The sequence below is a fragment of the Oryctolagus cuniculus genome, chromosome 15, assembly GCF_964237555.1.
Source record: "Oryctolagus cuniculus chromosome 15, mOryCun1.1, whole genome shotgun sequence".
Taxonomy (NCBI): Eukaryota; Metazoa; Chordata; class Mammalia; order Lagomorpha; family Leporidae; genus Oryctolagus; species Oryctolagus cuniculus.
The window spans coordinates 85,494,125-85,505,731 of NC_091446.1; positions in this window are offsets into that span (position 1 = coordinate 85,494,125).

Consider the following 11,607-nt stretch of genomic DNA (forward strand, 5'->3'; position numbering starts at 1 on the left):
ATTAATAAACACAGCATAGCATAAAAGTAGGCAGAGAGATAAATGAATTAGAAGTCAGAATCCAGAGATAAACCCATGTCGGTTGCCAAGTAACATTCAACAAGGTGTCAAGTCCATTCAATGAGGAAAGGTAGAGTATTTTCAGTTCATACTGTTGGGAGATATGGGCAGTCACGTGCAAAGAACCAACTTGAACCCTTACCTCACACCGTTCAAAAAAGTCAACTCAGTGAATAAAAGAAATAAATGCTAAGAGCTAAAACTGTAAACTCTTAGAAGAAGACATAAAGGAAAATCTTCATGACCTTGGGTTTGGCACTGGTTTCTTAAAAAAGACATTAAAGGCACAGGAGGCCGGCACCGCGGCTCAATAGGCTAATCCTCCGCCTGCGGCGCCGGCACACTGGGTTCTAGTCCCGGTTGGGGCTCCGGATTCTGTCCCGGTTGCCCCTCTTCCAGGCCAGCTCTCTGCTGTGGCCCGGGAGGGCAGTGGAGGATGGCCCAAGTCCTTGGGCCCTGCACCCACATGGGAGACCAGGAGAGGCACCTGGCTCCCGGCTTTGGATCAGTGAGGTGCGCCGGCTGCAGCAGCCATTGGAGGGTGAACCAATGGAAAAGGAAGACCTTTCTCTCTGTCTCTCTCTCTCACTGTCCACTCTGCCTGTCAAAAGAATAAAAAAACAGTGGAATGATTGTAGCAGGGATCGGAAGTGGAGCAGCCAGAACTCAAACCTTGTGCCCATATGGGATGCTGGCACTGTAGACAGTGGCCTAACCCACTGTGCCACAGCGCCAGCCCCAACACTATAGGTAAAGTAATAACATAATAAGTATTCAGACTATATTTTTAAAAACTCCTAAAATACAACAACAAAAAGATAAGCAACCCAATCTTTAAAATGGACAGAAAGCTTGAGTAGACATTTATCCAGAGATTTACAAATGCCCAACACACACACACACACACACACACACACGAGGTGGTTCAGCATCATTAGTGCTTAGGGAAATCCACAACCGCCCACCGAGAGATACCACATCACCGCCACTTGAATGGCTATAACAGGACAAAATGGAAGTGGCAGTGATGATGAGGAGAAATCGTAACTGTCACACACAGAAAGGTGAAGTGGGAACTTAAAGTGGAATGGCAGCTATGGAATAGTTTGGTGGTGCCATAAGGAGTTGCACCTAGAATTTACTGTATGATCCAGCAATTCTACTCATAGGCGTATACCCAAGAAAATTGAAAACATGTGTTTCCTGAAAAATATTTGCATGGAATGCATAGTAGCATTATTCATAACAACTAAAAGTGGAAACCATCCAAGTGTCCATCAACCGATGAGTGGTTAGAACATGCAGTATATCCAAGTTACAGAACACAATTCAATCACAACGAGTAACAGAATACTGATGTGTGCTTCAGAATGGATGAACTTGGAAAACCCGCTAAGCGAGATAGGTCAGATACATAATGCCACAGATTGTCTGATTCCATGTATGTGAAAAGTCTAGAAGAGGCAAATCTGCGGAGATGGAAGGTAGACTAATGGTTGCCAGGGTCTGGGGGAAGACAGGGAATGGGGACTACCTTAGACCAGTAAGGCTGATATGACAAAACACCTACCAGATAGCTTACAAACAGCAATGCACTGCTCACAATGAGGGCAGGCCAGGGAGCCCAGGATCAAGGCACCACCAGCAGCAGTGTGTCTGGTGGGATCCGTTTCCTGGTTCACAGATGGTGGCTTCTTGCTGTGTGCTCACATGGTGGGAGGGGTGAACAAGCCTCCTGGGGCTCCAATTACTCCCAAATGCCCCACTTCTTTTAGACATTTATTCGGAAAGCAGAGTGACCGAGAGATAGGGAGAGACAGAGACAGAGACCTTCCATCCATTGGCTCACTCTCCAAATGGCCACAATGGCCAAGGGTTGGGCCAGGCTGGAGCCTGGAACCTGAAACTCAATCCAGAACTCTCATGGAGGTGCAGGAGCCCAAGTACCTGGGCCATCATCCACTGCTTTCCCAGGTGTGTTAGCAGGGAGCTGGAGCAGAAGTGGAGCAGCTGAGACTCCAGCCGGTGCTCATACGGGATGCTGGCGTCACAGGAGGTGGCTTAACCCATTATGCCAGCCCTTGATGTGCTGACTTTGAGAGGACACATACATTGAGACAATACCATGACCATGCAGTGACTGTGTAGCGGGTACAGGTGATGGAGATGCCCTGGGCTAGTGCAGTGGTGACGGCTTTACATCGTTATGAATTCATGAAAGCCTCTGAATTACCCTCTTTGAAATGATTAAGATGATCAATTTAATATTCATGTGACTTTTGCTTCAATAAAAAAGGGGGGAGTCACTGGACAGAGAAATTCAGAACAAAAGTCAAGTGAGTGGAAGAGAAAAAGGTGCTGAGAAAAAAGTGTGAAAGCTAAATTCTGTGTCCCATGAATCACAAAGGTGGGGCAGGTTAACTCCCTGGCCTGAAGCGCCGGCATCCCATATGGGCGCTGGTTCGAGACCTGGCTGCTCCACTTCTGACCCAGCTCTCTGCTATGGCCTGGGAAAGCAGTAGAAGCTGGCCCAAGTCCTTGGGTCCCTGCACCCATGTGGGAGACCTGGAAGAAGCTCCTGGCTCCTGGCTTCGGATCAGCTCAGCTCTGGCTGTTGCAGCCATCTTGGAAGGGAGCCAGTGGATGGAAGCCCTCTCTCTCTCTCTCTCTCTCTCTCTCTCTCTCTCTCTCTCTGCCTCTCCTCTCTCTGTGTAACTCTGACTTTCAAATAAATAAATAAATCTTTAAAAACACACACACACACACACACACACACACACACATCAGAAGCCAGTAGTTTGAAATCAGTGTTCCTGGGCTGAAATCAAGGTGCTGGCAAGAACACACCACTCCGAATGCCCTGGAGTAGAATCCGCCCCTCGCCTCCTCCACCTCTCCTCAGTCCTGGGTCCATGGCAGCACTACCCAGTCTTCACGGGCATGATGGCCTTCTGTGCTGCTCCCTCGGCCACCCTCTCGTAAGGCTGTCTGTGTGCTATTTAAGGCCCACCCGTGCCACCCAAGACAATCTCTTCATCGCAAGATCCTGGACCTAATGCTATCTGCAAGGACTTCTTCCTTCCCTCACAAGGTGGCCTTTACAGTCCCAGGGAGTAGGGCCTGTCATCTTCGAGGGCCATTGTCCTGTCTGCCACACATCTCCTGACTGGGGTTGAGGGACGAGGGTGCTCTGTGTTCTCGGCCACAGACCCATAGGGCGAGGGCAGGGGTGGGGGACACAGGCTCTCCCAGGTCTTGCCAGGTGCCAGCAGTTTCTTGGCTAAGTGTTTATTTACTTGCTTTGGGATAATTTCAATGTTTGGGCTTGTGAAACAATTGTCACCTGCCATGGGGATCTTTGGGGAGAGAGTCCACAGAAATGGGGTGGTGCTCTTCTTGTCTGGTTTTCTTCCCTTCTTCCTCTTGTTCTGTTTTCCTTTTGCATTAATCAAGTATGGTTATGGTTACATTGTGTCTGCTCTGTTGGCTCATTGGTTGTAACTCTATTTGGGTGAGGTCTGTAGCAGACACCTCTGTGACTCCTAGGTGCCTAGCTCCAAGCACAGTCTCAGAGGATGGGGCAGAATGCTACCACTTCTGTCCTCACACCTCTGTGCCTCTGTTGTCACACACCTCCCTCTCACCTGTGCCATAAGCACCATAACGCATTGGTAGTATGTTCATTTACATGATCAACGATCTTTTTTAAATTGCTAAATAATAAATTCACCACTTAGTTTCCATTTGTAGGAACTTTTATTCCTGCTTTTTTTTTTTTTTTTTTTTTGTGTGTGATCCAACTCTCCATGCTACTGCATTTTCCTTTTACCTGCAAACCTTTTTTTAGCCTTTCTTCTAGCCCAGAGCTGCTGGGGATGATTCCGGCTTTTGTGAGTCTGAAGAGGCCCAGATTTCGTCTTCATATCTGAAAGGCGTGTTGGCTCTGCTGGCTGGGTTTCCATCCTCTGCTGACAGTTGTGTGCCCTTTGTCCTTTGGTGATGTCACTCCGCTGACATCCCGCCTGTGATGCTTCTGCCAAGAAATCCTTATCATCCTTATCTTTGGCTGTCCGGATGTAATATGTCTTTTCTTCTAAGTGGTTTTTTTTTTAAGATTTTATTTATTTATTTGAGAGGTAGAGTTACAGAAACAAGGAGGAAGAGACAGAGAGAAAGGTCTTCCATCTGCTGGTTCATTCCCCAGATGGCCCCAACAGACAGAGCTGGGTCCATCTGAAGCCAGGAGCCCGGAGCTTCCTCCAGGTCTCCCACGTGGGTAGCAGACGCCCAAGCAGTTGGGCCGTCTTTCACTGCTTTTCCAGACTACAGCCAGACAGCTGGATTGGAAGAGGAGCAGCAGGGACACGAACCGATGCCCATATGGGATACAGGTGCCGCAGGCAGAGGCTTAATCTGCTAGATGTTCTCTTTATGACTGGGTTTGAGCAGTGTGTTTACGTGTAGTTCTCTTCATGTCCCTGTGTTTGTGTCTGGTTTGCGCTTCTACATACTGGGAATTTCAGTCACTATTTCTTTGCGTGTTTTTTCTGTTTCCGCTCTCCGATGATCACAATCGCAGCATCACTAGGCTGCTTGAGTCGGCTCCTCAGCTGCCCGGTATCCTTCCCACTTACCTGTGTTCCCAGTCCTCTGTGTTTCGTTCTGGGTGCTTCCCATTGCTGAGTCTTCGAGTCCACTCATCTCCGTGACGCCTGCTCTGCCACTCAGTCCATCGAGTGCATTTTTTACTTCGGGCCTGTAGTCTTCAATTCTGGAAGTGCAATTGGGCACTTGTGTCTTTCATGTCTGAACTAATTTTAAGTTTTTGTTCTGAAATCATTAGAGATTCCTAGGAGATTGCAAAAAAGCAGGCAGGGGTCACTGGCTGGAAGCCCCAGGACAGCACATCATCTGTCTGAGAAGCCTCAGGAAGGAACAGGATGCCTGGAAGGTGCTGAGTTCCCTGAAACAAGGATCTTGCAGGGGCTGGATGCTGCCGGGCAGAAAGGCTGTGGGCAGACGCGGGTGCTTAACACAGGAGCAACTGGGGGGTGAGGTGGAGACACGCTCACGGGGCATCACTGGAGATGTGGACCTGGGCCTTGGGGAGGGGCCAGAGCTCGCCCTCCTCCCGCCTGTCTCAGCTCGCAAGGATGATACCCTCCGTGGCAAACCTTCTGCTATGTTCTCGCCCTCAGTGCATGCTTTTGTCTGGGGTCACAATGGGCCCAGCTTCAGGAGTAGCAGTTATGTTGGGTGTGGCCCCATCAAGGCCACTGAGGTCCTCAGGCACCAGGCTTTCCAGGCTCATTTCTTGCCAAGAGAAGAAGCCATTGGCAATGGGATTTTGGCTTTTGAGGAAACAAAGAGGTAGAGAAAGACATTTCACTTTGTGATGGATGTGATGTCTAGAGCTACAGCAGCCATCCTTGAACCATGAGGGGAAAGTGTATACAAGGGCCTGACATGGTTTAACTGTAACCACCACCCAGAGCTACCCATCTCCCTGTCTCTTCTTAGTGTCGTTGTCATTTGAGCCAAGAGGGTTTACAAATCAGGGCCCCATGGGACTCCTGGGCTGTGTGCCCCCAAAGGCCACGCTTCGTCTCATCCCTGCCAACCCTGCCCCAGGCCAGGGGGGACTGCATGGAGCACCCACCTGCACCTGGGCTCCAGAGACTGCAGGGCCCACCTGACTCTGATCAGGAGAGGCCGCCCTGTCTGGAACTGGGCCACCCGTCTGGAGCCAGACACAAAGGCCGGATGTGCACTCCAGGAGGGAGGGAGATGGAGGTGTTCGCCTCCTGCCCCAGGGACAGAGGAGGGTACACCAGCCCACACAGGCAGGTGAGCGGAGCCCTTCTCACAGCCCAGAGTCCTGGCAGCCAAAGGTGGTGACCCACAAGGAGAGCAAGAGAATGAGGTCCTGACCCCTGATTGACTTTCCTGGGGAGACGCCGGAGAGGGGAAGGCAGCTCAGGGCAGGGGTCGTCTGTGCTCAGAAGCCTGGAGGCACAGGTGTGTTCAGTGTCCTTGCTCATGCCAGCCCCACTGACCACGACACGCAGCTGGTCAGCCAAGCTCCACGTCCACGTGGGCCTGAGCCACAGAAAGGCTTAGAGGCTCCAGGGCGGGGCCCGGGTCCTCCCCAGCCCAGCTTGCTGCCCTGTGCAAGGCAGCAGGGGCTCCTGCGTGAAGCCACACCCAGTTCCACTGTGGTCCCACGGACCTTCCCTGATGGCTCACCAGCCCAAGGAAGCCCCTTCTCAGGCCCCCTTGAGGTTTGTGCCTCCCACGTGGCACCCCCGTGGCCTCCAAAGTCAGCTGTCTGTGGACGGTCTGCAGACAGGAACCTCCCGTGGGGCCACACAGGGCTCCAGCCAGCTGGGGGAGGTGGGACCCCAGGACCTAGGGATACAGGGGCAGCTGGGTTGTCCCTGCTCATCCCACCCTGGGCAGGAGCAGAGAGCCAGCTGCTCTGGGTTCTGGGCTCTTCAAGAAACTGAGGCACAGCTGGAGGCTTCCCTGGGCAACCGCGGAGAGGATATTTTTAGGTTCTGTTTGTGTTTTTCATAAGAAAATATTTTTAGCCCAAATTCATCCTCTGGGGCCGCAATGCGTGGCTTCTAGCTGATTATGCAATTAATCAGTAGGTCCCTGAGGGTGTGGGCGAGCGGGCCAGTGCTAGTGCACAGTCTGGACTTGTATGTGCAGGAGGCCACAGCCGCCAAGAGCAGACAGCGGAGTCACCCTGAGCCCCAGACACCCGCACCTCCCTCCCTCACACCGGCCAGCCTGAGCCTGCAGGGGTGCCCAGGCACCCTGGTGAGTGGCTGGCACTGGTGCAGGGCGGGGTGGAGAGGCCACCCTCTTCCTGTCAGGGAGATGTCAGCAAGAGTTTGGGCCCTCCTGTCCCCTTGTGCTGGGGGCACCTGCACTGTGCTTCCTGGATGAGCGGAAGCCAAGTCTGGGAGCCAGGGGCTCGCTTGGTGACCCCACAGGATCCGGCAATAAAGGGATCCAGCACATGACCAGGAGAGTCACACCCCTCACAGGTGCACTGGTTGGAGGAGGGGCTGCGATCCCCCAGGCCCCTCCCCAATAATGCCCTGCCTTAGGCCTCTGCCTTTTTCCAGTTCAGGCCAAGGTCGAGTCTCCGTATGGATCAGGAATGACGTCCAAGGTCATTCCCAGCAGCTCTGCTCAGAGAACGCACGGCACCTCGGGGTGGACAGTGTGGGCCCCTCAACCCCAGAATTCACACCTAAAGTGCTCAAGGCTTCTCTCGGGGGCTGACGGCCTGGGGAGGGCTGTCCCAGGAAGAAGTTGGGACGAAGTTGGGCAGCCTGGCCTCAGGCTGCTTCGCCCACCACAGAGGTTTGGCTGTCACCTTCACGGGGGAGCCAGCATCATGCTCAGGCCCTCACAGCCCTGCAAGAGGTGGCTGCCCTAGCCTCGTCCGGTCTGGATCATCCAGGCCCCTTCTCAGCAGTTCCTCTTTTTGCTGTTGGACTTGGAGACCTCAGCTCTCCACAGTCCAAGCTTTCTTACTGCGTCCTCTGCACCTGCTGAGCCCGCCCCATGTCCCTGGTGTCACTCTCAGTTTTATGCTGTCCAAAGTTCCGAGTCATCTTTGATCCCTCCTGGTTCTCGCAGGCTTGGGTACCCCTGATTAACTCTTTAGCTGCACACAACTGCCCCTCTCCATCCTGTACCCCCGTAAAGCCCCCAGCCTTTTCCTCCTTCAACTCCGGCGACTGAAATCTCCCCACAAGAGAGCATTGTGGTGCAGCAGATTAAGCCTCTGCCTGAGGCACTGGATCCCATATGGGCACTGGTTTGAGATCTGGCTGCTCCGCTTCTGATCCAGCTCCCTGCTAATGCGCCTGGGAAAGCATCGGAAGATGGTCCAAGTGCTTGGGGCCAGAGTGATGCAGGGAGAGGGAGAGAGAGAGATGGAGAGATCTTTCATCCACTGGTTCACTCCCCAGATGGCCCCAACAGCCAGGTCTGCACCAGGCTGAAGCCAAGAGCTAGGAACTCTATCCAGGTTTCCCACACGGCTGGCTGAAACCCAAGTACTTGGGCCATCATCAGCTGCCTTCCAGGTGCATCAGCAGGGAGCTGGATTGGAAGGAGAGCAGCCAGAACTCAAACCAGCACTTTGAAAGGGGATGCCTGGTATTGATTATTGTAGCTATATAATAACTCCTAAATCATATAGACTAATTCCTCCCACTCTGTACTTCCAGAACATTCTCATCACCCTTAAAGGAAATTCTGGACCCACTAAACCAAGAGTGAGAAAACTTTTTTTTTTCTGCCAAGGGCCATTTGGATATTTATGGCATCATTCACAGGCCACACAAAATTATCAACTTAAAAATTAGCCTGCTGGGGCTGACACTGTGGCATAGTAGGCTAAGCCTCTGCCTGTGGTGCCAGCATGCTATATGGGCGCTGGTTCAAGTCCTGGCTGCTCCTTTTCCAATCCAGCTCTCTGCCATGGCCTGGGTACACAGTAGAAGATGGCCCAAGTCCTTGGACCCCTGCACCTGCGTGGGAGATCCAGAAGAAGCTCCTGGCTCCTGGCTTCAGACTGGCCCAGCTCCCACTGTTGCAGCCGTGTGGGGCATGAACCAGCAGATGGAAGACCTCTGTCTGTCTCTCCCTCTCTCTCTGTAACTCTGCCTCTCAAATTAATAATCTTTTTTAAAAAATTAGCCTGCTCTAGATTTATCGAAGTTTGAGTCCCTCCTGGAATTGCCTTGGCAGGGCCAGACCTGGTGAGTTCATGGGCCTGATACGGCCGTGGGCTGGAGATCCCGCACCCCTGCCCTAAGCAGTCCTTCCCCAAACCCCAGCCCCCAGAGCCACTGAATCAAGTACTTTTTCTGCCTCAGATGATACAATCGTTCGAGTTTTCTTCTTTGGCCTGTTGCGGAGATGGATTCTGTGGATCGATTTTTTTCCCATGTTGAAATCACATTGAATCACATCCCTGGCACAAACCCAGCTGGTTACACTGTATCATTACTTTTATATGTTGCCGGATTGGATTGCCAACGTCCTCTTAAAGACTTTTCTGTCTGTTCCCGAGGCGGAACTTTGCTTCTCCTGCAGAGACCCCAGCAACACGCATGTCAGGTCTTTAGCCCACGTGCCTGAGATACTCTGCCCCCTTTCAGGCTCCTGCAGTTCTACTCTTTAGATTCAAAGATTTTTGTTGACCTCCAAGTTCACTGATTGGTCCCGTTTTGCTGTTGAGAAAAGTGAGTTTTATTTTGGTTATTGATTTTTTTCCAGTTCCAATATATCCTTTTGTTTCTTCTTTAGGTCTTATTTTTCTCTGCTGATAACTTATTGGTCTTTCCGTCGGTTTCAGACACGTTTGTAAGCGCACTCGGCAGCATTTTCGTGACAACTTTAAGATCCTCGTCAGATCATTTGAACACGCTAGGAGGTCAGGGCTGGCCTCTGCGAATTGTCTTTTTCACCTCAAGGTGAGGTGTTCCAGTATCTTGATGTTTTTGATTGCAGCCTGTGTGACGCATCTGTTTCGGGGAAGTCTGACTATGAATTTACACCTCTGGTTTTGCTGGCTTCTTGCTGCACCATCCTGGCAGGGACAGGGTGGGAGGGGGACCACTTTGCTTCTGCCAGGCAGGGGTACAAGTCCAGGCCTCCCGTGCGGCTCCATTGATGCTATGGGGTAGGGAGGGGTCTCCTCCAGCTCCCCCTGGGGCTTGCTGACTGTCTCCTCCTGGGAGGTGCAGGAACCCTTGCCCTTGTGTGGGCTGAGGTTGAAGGCCCTGACCTCCTCCTTGGTCCTCTCAACACCCTGTCATGGGGAGTTGGGGGACCCCCTACAGCCCGACCAGAGTGGATGTTGGCAGTCGGGTGAGGACAGGGCCCTTTGTGCAGTGTTGGCTGGAGTAGCTGGTGAGTTAAAATTTCACCTCTAGTCTGCAGAGAAGAAAATAGAGATTTGAAGAAGTTTCTAGAAGTTTCTAGAATTTCTAGCAATTTCAACTAGAATCCTTGCTCCAACTCCTGCTTTCCTGCTCTTGGAGTGGAACCCAAGTCCCAGGCCACAAGCTTCACTGCCTTTGCCTTTTCCTGGCTTGTTCATCCCCGTCATACACCCTCTTGCCCCTGGAACACATCAGCTGATTCCTGCCACAGGGCTTTTGCACTGCTGTTCCCCGGCCCTGGGCAGCCGTTTATACATCTGCCTTCTCCTCGTTGGCTGCCGGGGCAGAGAGGCCTCCCCACACCCAGTTACGTTTGCCTGGTGCCCCCTCCAGCTGCAGGGGCCCTCATTCCCGCCTCCTGTTTTGTGTTCCTATTGCACACACCCCTCCCTGCAATGGTCTGACTTGCTTATGTGTTTGCATCTTTTTTTTTTTTTTTTTTTTTTTTTTTTGGACAGGCAGAGTGGACAGTGAGAGAGAGACACAGAGAGAAAGGTCTTCCTTTGCTGTTGGTTCACCCTCCAATGGCCGCTGCGGCCAGTGCACCACACTGATCTGAAGCCAGAAGCCAGGTACTTCTCCTGGTCTCCCATGGGGTGCAGGGCCATCCTCCACTGCACTTCCCTGGCCACAGCAGAGAGCTGGCCTGGAAGAGGGGCAACCGGGACAGAATCCGGCGCCCCAACCGGGACTAGAACCCGGTGTGCCAGCGCCGCAGGCAGAGGATTAGCCTAGTGAGCCACGGCGCTGGCCATGTGGCTTTATCCTCTGTCTCCTCCTTGGGAAGCTGTGCCCCTAAGTAGTGTCCATCAAAGGGCCGGGTCCTTCCCTCCCCTGAGAAAGACCTGGCTGCGGCCCCCTGTGCAAAGCTTAGTCCCACCCCTGCCACCATGGCCCTGGACTAGGTAGGCGGGGCCTGAGAGTGAGAGTGGGACTGAGGCCTGGCTCCTGTCCAGCTCCTGTGAGCCCTGCCCAGGTGTCTGCTTGTCTCTGGTCTCCGCCTGCTGCCCTGTGAAATGAGGTTTAAGGGCGATATTCTCTCAACTCTTCAGGCTGGTGCCTCACCTGCTGGCCAGGCTGGGGGCCGCCCGGGGACAGCTGTGGTCAGCAGTGCCCTGGAGAAGCCTCTCGGCCACCAGCCCACGGCCATGAGGAAGGCTCAGTGGCTGCTCAGCAAAATAGAGCAGTGTGGTTTGGGGAACCTGTCGTGGGGCAGAAGTCAGGAAGTCTTGGAGTGGATGGACACAGACCAGCCTCAGTTCATCCTGTCTGTGCTGTAGGGCTGGGGCGGTCCTCCTCCCACCGTGGGAGATATTTCTCTGTACTCCATTATCTCTCCCAGGGTTGCGTCTCCATCCTTGGGAGCCTGGCAAGTGGAGGAGGCATGTGTCATGAGTGGACAGGGCAATGGGTAGACAGATATCATGAGTGGGCAGGGCAATGGGTAGACAGACATCATGAGTAGGTGGGGCAATGGGTAGACTGACATCATGAGTGGGTGGGGCAATGGGTAGACAGACATCATGAGTGGGCAGGGCAATGGGTAGACAGACATCATGAGTGGGCAGGGCAA